This window comes from Pogona vitticeps, chromosome 2, assembly GCF_051106095.1.
Source record: "Pogona vitticeps strain Pit_001003342236 chromosome 2, PviZW2.1, whole genome shotgun sequence".
NCBI lineage: Eukaryota > Metazoa > Chordata > Lepidosauria > Squamata > Agamidae > Pogona > Pogona vitticeps.
Window position 1 is genome coordinate 291,916,771 of NC_135784.1, and position 15,038 is coordinate 291,931,808.

The following is a 15,038-nucleotide window of genomic DNA, read 5'->3' on the forward strand; positions in this document are numbered from 1 at the left end:
ACAGGATGCTAGGGGAATTTTCATCCTAGTAGCTTGAGCCACTTTTACGGCTTGATGTCAGAGGAGACCTGCTGGATCAGACAAACCAAAGGTGTATCTAGCTCATCATTCTGGGAACCAAATGTCTCTGGGAAGCCCACCAGCCACGTTCCCCAGCATCTATTTCTAGTGTTGCAGGTCACATAAAGCCATCCTGCCTAGTAACCATTTAACACAACAGGACTTTGGATTGAACATGAATAGGTTATGTACACCTCTCTTGCTGTTTAGGCTCATGTGAATGGTTAATGCCGAAGAGAAAGTTAGAGGGCCTATTCTCGAATCAAAAGGCGTGGCTTAGAAATCTGACCACATGTACACTCAAAACATACAAATATATTTTAGTATGAAAGAAAGAAAGAGAAAGAAAGAAAGAAAGAAAGAAAGAAAGAAAGAAAGAAAGAAAGAAAGAAAGAAAGAAAGAAAGAAAGAGAAAGAAAGAAAGAAAGAAAGAAAGAAAGAAAGAAAGAAAGAAAGAAAGAAAGAAAGAAAGAAAGAAAGAAAGAAAGAAAGAAAGAAAGACCCTTAAACCAAAAAGCACTGACAATAATACTACAGTGGTGCCTCGCTTAACAGGCGCTCCGTTTAGCAATGAAATCACTTAGTGAGGACTTTTTTGGAGCGTTTTTGCACTTCGTTTAGCGATGGTCCCTATAGGCGATTTTCGCTTAGTGATGGTTGGGACCATGCTTCACATAGCGATTAAATTTTGGGTCCCCTGTTTTGTTTAATGATGGTTTAAACAGCCTCATGTTTGCTGTTTTTTAAATGTTTTCCTGTTATTTATAAAGTTAAAGTTTACTGTTTAAAATGTTTGAAATCATAAAGTGCACTTAATAAAAGCAAAAAAAGCGTGCTGCTTATATACCGCCCCATAGTCCTTCAAGCACTCTCTGGGCGGTTTACAATTTAATTATGCAGGCTACACATTGCCCCCCCCCCCCCCCAGCGAGCTGGGTACTCATTTTACCAACTTCGGAAGGATAGAAGGCTGAGTCAACCTTGAGCCGGCTACCTGGGATTTGAACCCCAGGTCGTGAGCACAGTTTTAGCTGCAGTACAGCGATTTAACCACTGCGCCACGAGGTGTTAACCAAATTTAACTTTGTTCTGACTCTTTTTTAATTTATTGTTGTATTTTTCCCCCATTGAGATGCATTGAATAGGTTTCAATGCATTTCAGTTGGGGAACTGCATTTCGCTTAGCAATGTTTCCTATGGCGATTTTCGCTTAAGGATGGCAATTCGTTCCTATTGGAATGGATTATCCGGTTTTCAATGCATTTCAATGGGAAACCATGTTTCGCTTAGTGATGAAATCACTTAGCAGTGATTTTTTCTGAACGAATTAACATCGCTAAGTGAGGCACCACTGTAAGCACATTATCTTTTTCAGGGTGGATAGCTCAGAGGTTTAGGTATCTAGCTGGGGAGCCATAGGTTGGGAGTTCGATTCCCCACTGTGCCTCCTAGGAGAAGAGCCAACCTCTGTGGCCTTGGACGAGCTGCACAGTCCCAGACTGCCCTTAGAAGAAAGGAATGGTAAACCATTTCGGAGTACTGTCTACCTGCAAAACCCTGAAAAGAGTCACCATTAGTCGGAATTGACTTGACAGCACGGGAACAGTCCCAATCCTCATCTTATAGACCAACAGGCTGACAATTTGATTTGGGGGTCAGCTGTGGGTGTCTTTGAGAAAACAGGTTGTAATCCCCAAAAGCGCAAACCGGAATCAATCTGTTAGTCTCCCTAGTGCCACGCTCCTTTCGTTTTGATGTCTGCTTTTGCCACGCGTGCTGAACCAGCCTTTCTGAAAAAAGCCCTCAGTATGTAACTCACTCAGTAGACCCTAGGGGACTTACGAGGTTGAAGGATAATCAGCTAGGGAGGCGAGCAGCTGAAATTTCTGGGAAGAGCAGCAGGCCTGGCAAATTGGTTTCCTGACGTTCCGAAATTCACCAACATTCCCAAATGCTAGACGCACTTATAGTTTGTCTATTCCCCTCCACCCTCTGGCAAGCTTGATGACCATGAGGTTTCTCCTCCTCCCTCTTTTTCTTCTTCTTCTTCCTCCTCCTCCTCCCTGGCGCGGAAAGAGTTAAGTTTGGAAGCCCAAGACACGTTGAGGGGGAGTAGCCCAAGCCGAGGCAGCAAAAACATCACAGCGCATTCCTGGGTAGTCCTCAGCTGCCAGCATCTGATTAAAACCATATCTCTCGCTGTGAGTGGCTAACTAAACAGAAGGCTCCGGCACGGCCGAATATTTAAGCTGGACGCCTCGTGTTCCTTCCTTTGCCGGCTACAGTGGTGGGATCATGCACGCAGTGGCTCAGATCTAGGGCGTGTAAGTAGCTCGCGTGTGTACGTGTGGACGGGTGCTTGGCTACTAGGGCTACTTCCAGATGGGTGGCTCGGGTTTCTGAAGCGTCAAGGATTCTGAGGTTTGTTGCGTTGTGGGCGAGTTAAGCCGATCCCCGTGTATGTTGAGAGGTTGCGTTCCCTCCTTAAAAGGATATTGACAAAAGCTGATGGATGAAATTGACGAGCCCTTTGCGGCGCTGGAGGAGACTCGATGTTAAGCGGCGTCAGGGGGGTGACCTGATATTGGACGGGTTTCAATCCTGCTCCGTTTCCACTGCTCGCCAGGCTCGCCCCCAAATCCGTAGTACTGGTTCTTGATCTACACTCCAGGCAGCAGCTTTTCCATGGGTAGTTTTCTAGCTGAACCTGCCCAAAGGGGGGTGAGGAAATCATCATAACCCAGAGAGGAGGTGTTATTTTCCTTGGGCGTCCTTACCTTGAACCACAAAGAAGTCTTTTTTTTCTTTCCAATTCTCAATAAGCTCCTTGAACGGATTGTGTGCATTATAAAAATGGCCATGTAGCATTTTCCCCTCTTTTTTCCCCCCTTAAACCATTTTTAAAAAGCTTTTAGAAAACTTACTCGGTGCCAAAAAGGCTGCTGAGTGGGAGCTTTTAAAAGGAATTCAGCAGTTCTTGGCAAACTTGGGGGTGTGGGGGATGCAGTAACAGAATGAACGGGAGGGGAGGGGGGGACCCAGAAATCTGGAGCTAGCTATAAATATGGTGTTTGCCTCTCGGAGAGGAAACTTGGCTTGGGGATGCCCTCGGAAAAGCTGGATGGAAAGGGCTGCCCTACAAAAAACGAGAGCTTTGGCAGTTGGAGGAGAGGAGAGCGAGTCTGGGGGATCCAAAGGAAGATAAACAGGTATAGGTCTGGGTTATGGCAGGCAAATATATACAAATGGCAAAAAGGTTGGTCTGAGCAAGTTAAATCAATCAAGGTAGCCATTACCTTAGGACTAAAGGACTGAGCCTCCTGAGTCTTAACTGCAGGCTTGATGCAACCCCATCACGAGTCTGTACCCACATACTGAGCTACAGCCCAAGATAATTCATACAATAATGATTTTTTTTCTGTCTTTAAGGTGCTATGTAATTGTGCAAAATTGGGGTAAGCAGCTTTGGTAGGCATGAAGATAGGTTTTCGTCTGCTAGAAATTTCCAGGGGCCACACAACAACCCCCCCCGCCAAGTGCAATAAATAAATCCAAACGTATGTAGGACAGTCTTGAAATCTTGGTATTTGGGGTGGTTAAGGGGTGCAGGGGGGGAGAGTGGCTTTCAGGAGTCAGAGCTAACCTTTTTGGGTCAGGACGGCGGGGGGGGGACAAAGCTGGATATAGGCTGTCTAGGGCCACATTTTGCACCCACCTTCTCCTCTAGAATAATAATTCTGTCCCCTCAAGTCAATTCTGGCTCATGATGACCCCACTTCAGAAGATTCAGGTAGAAATTACTTAGGCTTGAACTGGATCCTGCTAAGCATCCAGGCTGTAGCCTTAAATTCCCCAGCTAGTCTCCTGAGCATAATAGCTTTGCCTGAAGCCAAACTTCCTCCCAGGTGTAAAATCATTCTTGCAATCTCTTCCTTGCCAGAGTGAAAAACAACTAGCTCAAGTAAAGCAGGCTCGGAGGGCAAGACTAAAGTGTTATTCTAGGTTGAGTGTAGTGTAGTGTGGGTTTGAATGAGTTGCCAAAAGGGCAGGATCCTCTCAGGAGCTTTCTGTTCATAAGGGTGGCTGGAAGAGCATGATTAACTTTTAAAAGTCCTTTGGACTTTGTTTCTTTTCTTTTTCCACCCGCCCCCATGGTAACGGAGGAAGGAAAAATATTTCCTACAGGATAAAATGTCTGACTTAATGTGCATACATCTGGAAGCTAATGCCTTTAAAGGGGGGAAGCACAGCAGTCTGGCAAGCTGCATGAAATAATGTTTTCAAGTCATTGTAGCTTCATAGAAGATAAAGGGGTCTCGAAAAGGTATCTGGGGAATGCAGGATGAATGTGGTCTCAACATTCAGAGCTTGGAAAAGTTACTCCTTGGACTACAATTCCCAGAAGCCACAACCAGTCTAGTCAGTAAAAGCTGTGTCAAGCTCTGGTTTTGCTTATGAGGAATAGAGGATTGCCATCTTCTTGCCAGTCTCCGCTCCTGTGCCTTTTGAAAAAGCTGGGATTAGTCCTACAGGAGACAAAGCCTTGCCTGAATTGCTGGGTTCCTCTTTGAGGCATAAGGCATGTGGCAACCTCAGAGAGATGCAGCTATCTCCCTGTTTCTGATGGTGATGGGGAAAGCCACTGATAAGTCTCGAGAGCTTGTTTGCACGGCTGTATAGACATTTCACAATCTGATTCACAGGCTTGGTTGAAGCAAAGAAGTTGGACATAGAGCTCAATAATTCTTGCCCTAGAATACCGATGAATATTTCTGCAGCAGTGTAAGGGAACAATGGGAGAAGGACAGGTAGCCTCTACTTTCTAGATGTAGTTAAGGCTATAGTAAAGACTGCTAGTATTACCAAGTGGTTTTCAGTTAATCAAGATGGGACAGGGGACAGCAAGAATGCTAAGTGTCTGATGGCACCTTTAAATTTTAATAGGTTTTACTCCGTGTGTTGCATCTGATGAATGGAGCTGCAAGCCCAAGAAAGCTTATGACAACATTTTAAAGAGCCAAAGGACACTGTCAGGATAAAATGGCATTTAAAGAAGACCATCCAGTTCCTAGATTCTCATGTTAGTTTATTATTGATTGGCTGCACTGGTATCCTATCTTTCTTCCAGTGCGCTCAAGTTGTAAAGTTCTCCTTCTCACTTTAAACATGCAATAAACCTGTGAGATAGATCAGGCTGAGGCTCAGATGACTAGACCAGCTTGTTCCATGGTCTGGTGGGGAAGCAGGTCTCCCAACATTTCTCTTGGTGACAAGGATGGGCAGTTGATGGCACTCCAAAATTTAAAACAATTGTAACACTCACAATTCCCCCCCTCTTGGCTATAACTGATGAGAGCTGCCATCCAGCAATGCCTGAAAGGCCATGTGTCACCCACCCCTATTTACTATAACCTTAATTGGATAAACAGATTATACTAGAGTTGTCCTTGCTGGTTTGAATGGGTGACCAGATGTAACACAAGAAGATGCTGGAGGGTTGGAAGGAGAACACTGAACAGAGTATCTGTGCCTTTGGGTGAAAAAGACTGAATGCTGTTTTTGGACACATGCGCAGGCAGGCCTACAAGTTCCTTACATTGAACCCAGAAGAGCAGAGATGACCTCTCCAGCTTTCTCCCTGCAGATGGTTAACTGTGGTTAAGCATTACACCTTAATGGAGCCACAGAATTTGCCAGCAGTAACCTAGACAGCCTGTGATCAAGGAGTCCATGTCAAATACAGGACTTGGTGATACAGCTTTATTAGTTACTTATGAGGCAGCTTCCGATGCTTCAGCATTTTAAGCTAAGTTCTCTCCAGATCAGTTGGTCTGCGATCTTCAGACAATGATTTTTTAAGTTGTGTAAATGCCAAGTCATCCCTTTGGTTACAGCTCAGGGGTGTAACAACAAGTACTGTAGGTACAGCAAGATAACTAGCTTATCCAGCTCTGTGCAGCTGTGGGGAGCACCCACAAAGGGAGAGATTTTCAGAACATCAAACTCAGCAAGCTTACTCTGACTTCTAGAGCAATTTGGACAAGGGGGATCTGTGCTGGCTTGTTGCAGCAAAATTACAGTGCTCCATTCTGCTTAATGGTAGGGCCAGTCCTGACCCAAGGCTCCCCCAGTAATGCTGATGGCGGAACAGATCCGAAGGGTTGAAAAGAAATGGTGTTTATTTACTTTGTTGTATTTATATACCACCTTTCCCCCAAGCCTCTCGAGGAGGCTTATAAAACTGTTTTTTTTAAAAAAAAAAAATAGATTAAAATGAAATTGAGAGATGCTTTAAAATAGGATTAAATTCCTTAAAATGCAAATACTTGATTTAAAAAAATAGTTTATTTTTTGTTTTAAAAAGCCAGCACATTGAGTAAAACCTTATAATTTGATTTCTGGAATGTGGTGTTTTGCTTCCGGTTCCTTGTAAAGAGGTGCCTGAAGGGTGAGCATAGAAACCCAGTTTATGGACTGAGTAAAGGTTGCTTCACAGAGTAACAGAGTCTCCCTCTTTCATACTGTGGAGGTGTGTGTGTGAGGATTTTAATCACCTTGCTGAAATAGTGCATTTGTTGGGAGCGGATGGCAGACAACTTACAGGAACACTCCGGCATCTGAAGTGTTAAGGACGGCTGCCATTGGCAGAATTGAATGTGGCTTGTTTGCCCCGCGCAGTGGGGCCACTTAAGGACAACTATATTGGCACAGAACTTTGATTTCCTACTGGCTCAGCAGTTCAGATTATAGCAGAGTAATAAGACAGAAGGATGGTGAGAGTCCTGCCCACCAGGATGTGGATGTATATTTAGCTCCACGCTCCACTATACACCACTTGATAACCTCGGAGGAAGTCTATGGAAGGAAGATGGTGGAATGCCAAGTAGATATATTGTCTTCTTTCCTTGCCTCTATTTTGGTTCTGGTCCGATATTTAAATAAAACAAGGTCATACCTCATTAACTTGCAAATTTCATCCTACCATCTTCAGTTCCACCATATTATCCTAAACGCCCAACCTTGTCTGATTTGGGAAGCTAAGCAAGATCAAGCATGGCTTTAACTTGGATGGGAGACCATAAAAACATACCAAGGACCTCCAGGAAGGATTGCAAAACAATCCCACCTGAATCCCTGGAAAGTCATGGCTGCCAGTCAAAAATGTCAATGTTAAGACCTGAATCACTATAAGGCAGCATCCACCAGACTTGCAGTTATGTACAGTATTTATGTAGAAATCTCTGTCTCAGTCTTTTAATAGCTAGAAGCAACAAAGAGTGGCTTAAGAAGGCCAGGCCAGATGCCTACAGTCCAGCATCTTGTTCCCAAAGCAGCCTCTGAAATACCCTAAACCAGTTCATGGATGCAATGACACACACTTATTCATGTCTCCCCAGGAACTTAAATGCAAATACAGTAACATGCAAGAAAGCAGACACCACAGGCAAAATTTGACTACATAAGTTAACAGATACTTTGCAGGCAAAACCTACTTGCAATAAAGACATATTCATTCCACATTGTAGAAAGAACAGAGTTTCTCTCTTTTTTTTAAATTTTTTTAAATTTCCAAAACAAGTACAAGAATACAAAATATTTACTAATACAGTCTAAAACACAGTGCACCCCCATATCCACGGGACCCTTTGGAACAATTCTTTTATTACAAACCTCCTTTCCAAAACTGTATTGATTGTTACTTAAGAGGATTTCCCCTTTCTTTTCACTAATACAAATTCAATAAATCTAGCCCAAATAGCATAAAAATATTTAAACTTATTTCCCCTCTTTTCGCCTTAAGTTCAGTAGCCAATTTATCATTTAATGCAATGTCCCATACTTCATTATACCAATTTTCTAATTTAATATCATTTTTATCTTTCCAGAATCTAGCTATTAATATTCTAGCAGTTGTCATAAGATTAGAAATCAATTCCTTTGAGCAATAATCATGTTCTATCTTATCAAAAATTGACAGCAAAGCAATTTTAGAATTAAGTTTGATATCTTTTCCAAATATATCACATATTTCCTTAAAAATCAATTTCCAAAATTTCTGAATCAATTTACACTCCCACCACATATGATAATATGTGCCAATTCCTTCATCACATTTCCAACAGGCCTTAGAATAGTCTGAATTTATTGTGCTCCATTTCACCGGAGTCATGTACCACCTTAAACTAATTTCTTTAAACATTTCCTTTATTTTTACCAACATCAATCTTAAAATTCTCATCTTCCAAATTTTTGTCCAATCCTTTGTTTTAATTTCTGTCTTTAAATCATGTTCCCAAAATGATTTCAAACCTTCTATTTCAGTCTCTTTTTCCTCTTGTTCCAAAATTAGGTTAGAAATTCTACTTACTACTCCATTCCTCAAACAGAACATCTCCACCTTCTGCTTTTAATTATACAGCCTATTTGAGTTCAGTATTTACCATCTGGTGACATCCATGTGCACAGTTGTCTGCCAGGTTTCCTGAAGCATGTATTAGCAATAAACAATTTTTTTGCTTTACAAAATTCTTGTGAGTCACTCTCCTGTTTCATTCCTAATTCTGAGGCTGAATTCTCTGACAATGTTTGGTTCATATTTTTGCTTCCCAGTTGCGCACAACTGGCCTGTTTTGATACATGGTAAACATCCTTCTGGACACTATCATACAAGTTTTCAGTTTCTTCTTTAGCATCTGTATTTGGATCATAGATTTGACTGATGGTTATGCTGACATATTTTCATAAAGTCTCATTGATATTATCTGGTCAGGCTTTGTATTACAGCCCTAACTGCTTGTGCTACAGTATGTCACACCCTACTGTTAGAACCACACTGTTCCATTTCTTGTTTTATGGTTTCAAGCTTCCCTTGACTCATAACATATTTCATTGTATGTATCCTGTAGCATTGGACTTCCCTTTTGCCTCTGCAGACATCAGTAACCAGACAACAATTGGGCTTTAATTTTCTGGCTTCATTAGTGACAATGCTAGTAGTATCTTTTGCTCTCCCCTAGTAGCTGACTAAGTGCCTTCCAACCTGGCAATCCCATCTTCCAACACTATCTTTTTAATTGTGGATTTTGAAACATAAAGCATTTCAATGTGGTTTACCTTGGCCTCCCTCCATGCAGTATTAAGAAGACTTCACTTGCGTGTCACCCCAGCTGAATATAAAAGATCTTCGCCCTGTGTTAGCTTCCACTACTGCTACTGCTCAGTAGCTACCCTTCAAGAACTTTTCTACCCCAGTATAACTGGAATTATCAACTTTTTTCTGCTGATGTAACCATCAAGTCCTGAAGAGAATGAATACATGCTAGTATGATGTCCCACCTTTGATCCTTCCACACTTGATATCCCCATCTAGAAATGCAGACTCGTGACAGGATCTAACCACCTAATGTATTGCTTTCTGCTTCCCTAACACACCCTAACCCCATTACCATGTTAAAGTGTGCATCCCAGAGGGAGATTGAAGGCCTGCATAGGGTTCCACTGAAGGGTTACTGTGTTGTGGTCTTGCCTCCTTTCTGCCTGAAACTTTACTAGGTAGGAAATAGTGAAAAATAGGTTGTTGGTGTGTTTGGAACTGACATTTAGGGATACTTGGATTTTAGTGGGGTCCTTGACTGCCTCTGCAGAAAGCTTGACTACAGATAGGGAGGCTTTCTGATTAATGATGGCACCGCCTGCTACAGCTTCAGTTCAAAACATTTGGTAGGAAGCCCGGACCTCATCACTCCAAGGAAGCAACACAGCAGGAAATGGGAGATGACACAAATAAAATCCATTCGTATGACTGGCCAGGTCTCCTGGCACATCTCATGTACGAAAGGTCTCCTAATGTCAGGATGGTTCTCCAGCCAGCATTGCTAGGAATCTTTAGCTTTGCCTTGTGAAACCAGATGTTTCCAAAATGAATCAGTTCTTTTCCCCTGGAATTCATGGTCAGTACAGACTGTCAGAGCTCTGTTCTGGGAATGCCTGTATCTCTCCGTTCCTTGTTTTCCGTCATGTTCACATGGGTGTCCAGCAACCTGGGGACGAGGGAACAGAATTGCCTAACGACTTGTTGGCAGCAGCAGCTTTCAGCTGGCAAATGATGAAGTTGAGTCACTCTGTTTGGAGGAGAGTGACTTAAATTCTATTGGCTTTTAGCCCTTGGGCTTTCAAAGTGCAGATTCCAAAAATGGAGAAATGGAGTGTAAAACTGAAAGGCACCATTTACAAGTCAGCCTCAAAAACCCTTCACCCAGGGCAGTTGTGCCAAGCTGCCATAGGCTGGCTGGGGAGTGTATGCTGTGATGTGAAAAGTGGCCACTGGGTTTTTCCTGAGGGCGTTTGCATGTTCATAGTTCAATCTTTAACTGAGCCTCCAGTAGCTCCTAAGACAGATCTTTACTGATGTGTACTATTGTTGATTATGCATATCAACTATATCATACCACTGTTTCAGATGAAACTATAGGCATAGAGTAGAGCTGGACAATGTCAGCTTTCAAAGGCTATTTATATGGGATCCAATCCTCCTTGAGCCTTACCCCAACTTTTCCAAGGGAAAAAGGTGAATTGCTGGACAAGTGAAACCTCCTGGAGTAGTACTTCACCTTTTCAATAGGTTGAAGGAGTCTCCTTCACTGCCTAAAAGCTGCAATTCTAGTTTTCCAAAACAAAGAAACAGATCTGTTGCCACCCCCCATTTGGGCTCACCAAAGTTGCCCACCACTGCTTCAGTGAGAAAGTCATCTAGTCTGCCCCCAATCAATGCAGCATGGAATCTAGGCATCCCTGCCCACTGTTCAGCCTCTTCCTAAATCGGGCAATAAAGCTTTCCATGTTACTCTCCAGGTAAAGAACAAAGGCAAAAGTGAGTGAAAGCTTTATCAGATCACTAAACTGTCATAAGCTTCAGCTAGCTATCGACCTCATACAAATCTTCCTCAGGCTAGGCCTTGCAAAGCTGTGGGTAGTGCAGAAAAAAATGTCTCCTCTGTTCTGCATTGCCCAGCCTGATCAAGACCAACTGGGGTTGAAAACCAGCTTGTATTTGTGATATTTTAGAGGTCTAATAAAGCCTTCAGATTGTGTATAAGGACTGTCCAGCTTTTCTTCTTCTTCTTTTTGAAGGTAAAATATATTTTAAAAGCAGAAATATCTGTCACCTTTCCTGCACTGCTAGCTGAAGGAGAGAGTTGCAGAACACATTGTAACTAATTTTTCAGTGGATTTGGCCATTTTTTAAAAAAAATGCTTAGGAAGCAAATGTGTCACAGCTCTTTGACTGGGGATGCTCTAGTTCATGAATTTCACAACTTCCCTCTTTCACCCTTAAAGTACGTGGTGCTTCATAAATAATTCTCTCTTCGACTTGTCCCGGATGTATGTGTGCCATTACAAACAATAGATATGCTGACTTTGCAAATTCTTGACATAATTTCTAGGACTACTCTACTAATTCTACTGCACTTGAGTGCGAGCATGCTTCATTCATATCCATAGCTGAACAAAAGAGGGCAAGCTGGCTATCTCCATCCATGGTGAATTATACTCTTTCCTTCCTATCTCCAGATTGTTATAGGCCAGGCAAAAGATTCTCTCCCTGGGGTGATACAATGGGCATGCATTAGAGTTGGGTATGAACTAGAAAACTGGTGGCTCATGGCTACCCACAAATGATGAACTATTACAAACCCCCTGAGAAATGAACTGTTTGGGGGGAACTGGCTATCTCTCCCCTTCCCACTGTCCTATCACCTCCCTGCCCTTACAGGAAGCAGGTCTGGGGGCATGCTGCATGTGTGCATGAGCCTGCCAATCATCTGAGTGGCTGGCACCTCTGCAGAAGCAGCAGACCTGGGTCCTTGGAGCCAGTCCTGCAGTGTGTGCACATGCACTCGCTGCTCCGTTGAGTGGTGCGCACATGCGCACAAAGAGCAGGCCCGGGCCTGCTGCCTGTGAGGACTGCAGCGGAAAAGGTGGTGGCAGAGGCAGATTCAAGATCAGGTAAGGAGCTGACAGCGGAGTGGGAGAGGGTTGGGTGGGGGTCCCATTTTGCCAAACAGAATGAAGCACCGAGGGGGGGGGAGTTTGCCATTTTGTTTGATTTCCACAAAACAGGTCCCTGAACTGAACTACGAACCAGTCCAGTTTGTAGGTTTTTCTGGTTCCTGGTTCGGTTTGTGCCCATCTCTACTATCTATCTCAATAGTTACATAATGTCCTGTATAGGCAAATATAGTTACCACCGTGTAGCCCGTTGAAAGGGAAACACACATGGCTAAAGGACCTGGGAAACAGGTATCCAAAGGATATGATCTAGGATATCTTTGAAACAGGTATCCAAAGAAACTAGGCAGGCTGAGTGTCCAGGTCTCAGGAATCACCTTACATCCTGGACAACTGCTATAATACTCTGGATTTCAGACAAGGAGACATACCAAAATACGGTATCTTAGGATTAGCATCACTGGAGAAGGAAATAATTTGTTTTGTGTGTGTGTGATGTCTCTGGGCAACCATCACTTCCCTCTTCCAAGCTGCCACCAATGTTCAGGGGCTCAGCATGAAGATGTTTGCATGTGTTTGTTCCAAATGGCACGATGGACTCCACTGTAGGCAACAAGTGATTCCTAATTCTTTCTCCTTAGTGCTGGCTTTTTAGGGTTCCTCACTGTGTTGTTGGGCAAAATTTTCTTCTACTCACACCTTGTTTTCCCACCTCTTTGATAACATAAAGATGCCTCTGAGGGCCTGCCCACTGCTCTGCTGCTTTGGCCTTGAAGTTTCAGAAAATAGGGTTCAGTTGATCAGGCAACCTCAGTTCCGGATTTCTCCATGGGACTGCTGCATTTGGAGTAAGGACTGGTCTTCTACTGAATAGCACGGATTACTTACAAACCAACATGCCTTTTAAATCCTTCATGAGTCGGTGTGTGTCCTACTTTAGAAAGGATCATCCACTATATCAGTAATTCTCAATCTTTGCTTATTTTGGACTTCATCAGCCTGAAGCCATAGCTAATGAACAGTGATTCTGGGAACTGAAGTCTAAAAATGTGAAGAGTTGAAAGTTGAGAACTACTGCTCTATCTGAAGAGTTGTCAGGCGGCAAGTCTCTTTCCAGAGAAATAATTCAGGGAAGAGAGAGCCAGTGCTTGGAAGTTGTCCATCTACATTAAGCAGACCGACCAGGAAAAACAAGTCACCTGATGGCAGTCTTTCCCAAGAAGGGAAAAATAGATCGCTTTTCTACTCAAATTACAGCATTTCTTTCTAAGTATGCATCGTAAACATAAACTAGCAACTCCGGTCATGTTTGATTCTATGCAATTTGCTGTCATAAGTGTATTAACATGTTTGTCACTTGCTTTTCTGTAATTTAACTGAGGGGATGAGAGTGTCACAACAAAAGATTTGCTGATATTTTAACACAACCCTGACTCTGACTAGGAGATATAAATCTTGGACAGGAATCTGTTATGACAAAAACCACACTTAAGGACAACCATATACCAGTTCTTCTCTTCAAGCAAGTCTCCAATGACGGGTCTTGTGGGCGGTGTAAGACTGGATACGCAAAAAAGTTTGCTGGGAGGGGGCTCTTGGAAGATACCTCAATAGGCACCTCTGTGTAAGAAGGAATTTTGGGTGAGAGACACAGATTTGTCACTTCTTTCAAAGGTTCTGCACTTTAAGGTAATAATTGCATCTTTAAAAAAAAGCAAAAGGGTCAAGAATACATATTGTGGAATATATATCTATTTCAAAATAGTGTGTCTTTGTGTATGTGCATGTACACACACATATGGAAAAGCCCATATAATCTCTAAATTCAGTGAGCGAAATAGCTTAGTCCCCTTCCCACTGTGAGAGACTTTATGAATTATTAGTGAGGCCCAGGAAAAGGGTAGCTAGCTAGGAGAGTGGGGCCTTCAAGGTTTCTAGAACAATGTTGAAGGGCATAAACCTGGACTGCCTGTTCACTTATGCAGAGATCCCAAGAAGGAAATCTGCAGAATAAGGAGTTATACCCACTAGCTGGCTACTTATTAATAACAGTGAGTGGTAGGATATCGTACATGTCAGTGGGCAGACTTGCAGAGGTTGTCTGCAAGGCTATTGTCCATTAGAAGAAACCATGGCTGTCACCCAGTGTGCACTTGGGGGTCACTAATTCCCTCTTTTTAGGTGGTGGGTTTATGCTTCCAGAGAGCTGGTCTTGTGAGCCACCTCTTTGGGTCCACACTCCAAATGAATAGTAGTGCTTTAGACAGCACTCTGACCTTACTGAAGTTGGTTGGTATTTTTGCCTGTCAACCTGGCTTTTCCATCCATGCTAGCAGAGATGAGAATGAAAATGTCATGCTGCATCTTGCTAAGATTTCATCAAAAATCCATAGAACCATAGCATAAATGAGTTGAAAGGGGCCTATAAGGCCATCAAGTCCAACCCCTAAGAATGCAGGAATCCAAATCAAAGACAACCTGACAGATGGCTGTCCGTAGAATCATAGTTGTCCACTTCCTCAGGCTTTAAAGACAGTGATTGTCAGCTGTGAAGTATTTATTTCAATCATTTCTCCTACCTTACAGTTCAACTGTTTAAATCAGGCAGGGCGTGTATATGTTGTAAATCTAAGCACTGAACTGATTACAGTAAAAGGTTTTGCCACAGCTGAGAAACAACTGGCTGTAAATATCTGATAAGTTATAATTACAGTAGTTCTTTTTCCTAACAATGAAGGTACAATTACATTATGAGCATAATTTAATGAGAGAGAGTTTTAGTGGTGTAACTGTTTTAGTTAGCTTTATGCAGGGTTGTTGCTTCTGGAAATAGTGGCAGAGGAGTAATGCATGTTTTAAATGCTGGCTGGAGCTTAGCCTTGTGTTCTGTTGTGGCTGTTTAGGTGACAACAAGGTAGATGGAAAGATAATGTGTTTTGTACGGCAGAGGCCTAAGGCTAATAGCATTC

The 15,038-nt window shown here is 42.8% G+C and overlaps 1 protein-coding gene across 2 annotated transcripts in view; it reads left to right on the plus strand.

The window, feature by feature from the left end:
* The first annotated feature begins 2,156 nt into the window (after window positions 1–2,156).
* The window catches only part of DAB2 (DAB adaptor protein 2), a 48,951-nt gene continuing 36,069 nt past the window's right edge, over window positions 2,157–15,038 (plus strand). For both annotated transcript variants that reach the window (XM_072992811.2, XM_072992813.2), the window contains exon 1: window positions 2,157–2,384. The gene's annotated coding sequence lies outside the window, so the exon portion shown is untranslated. The remainder of the gene's footprint in view (window positions 2,385–15,038) is intronic.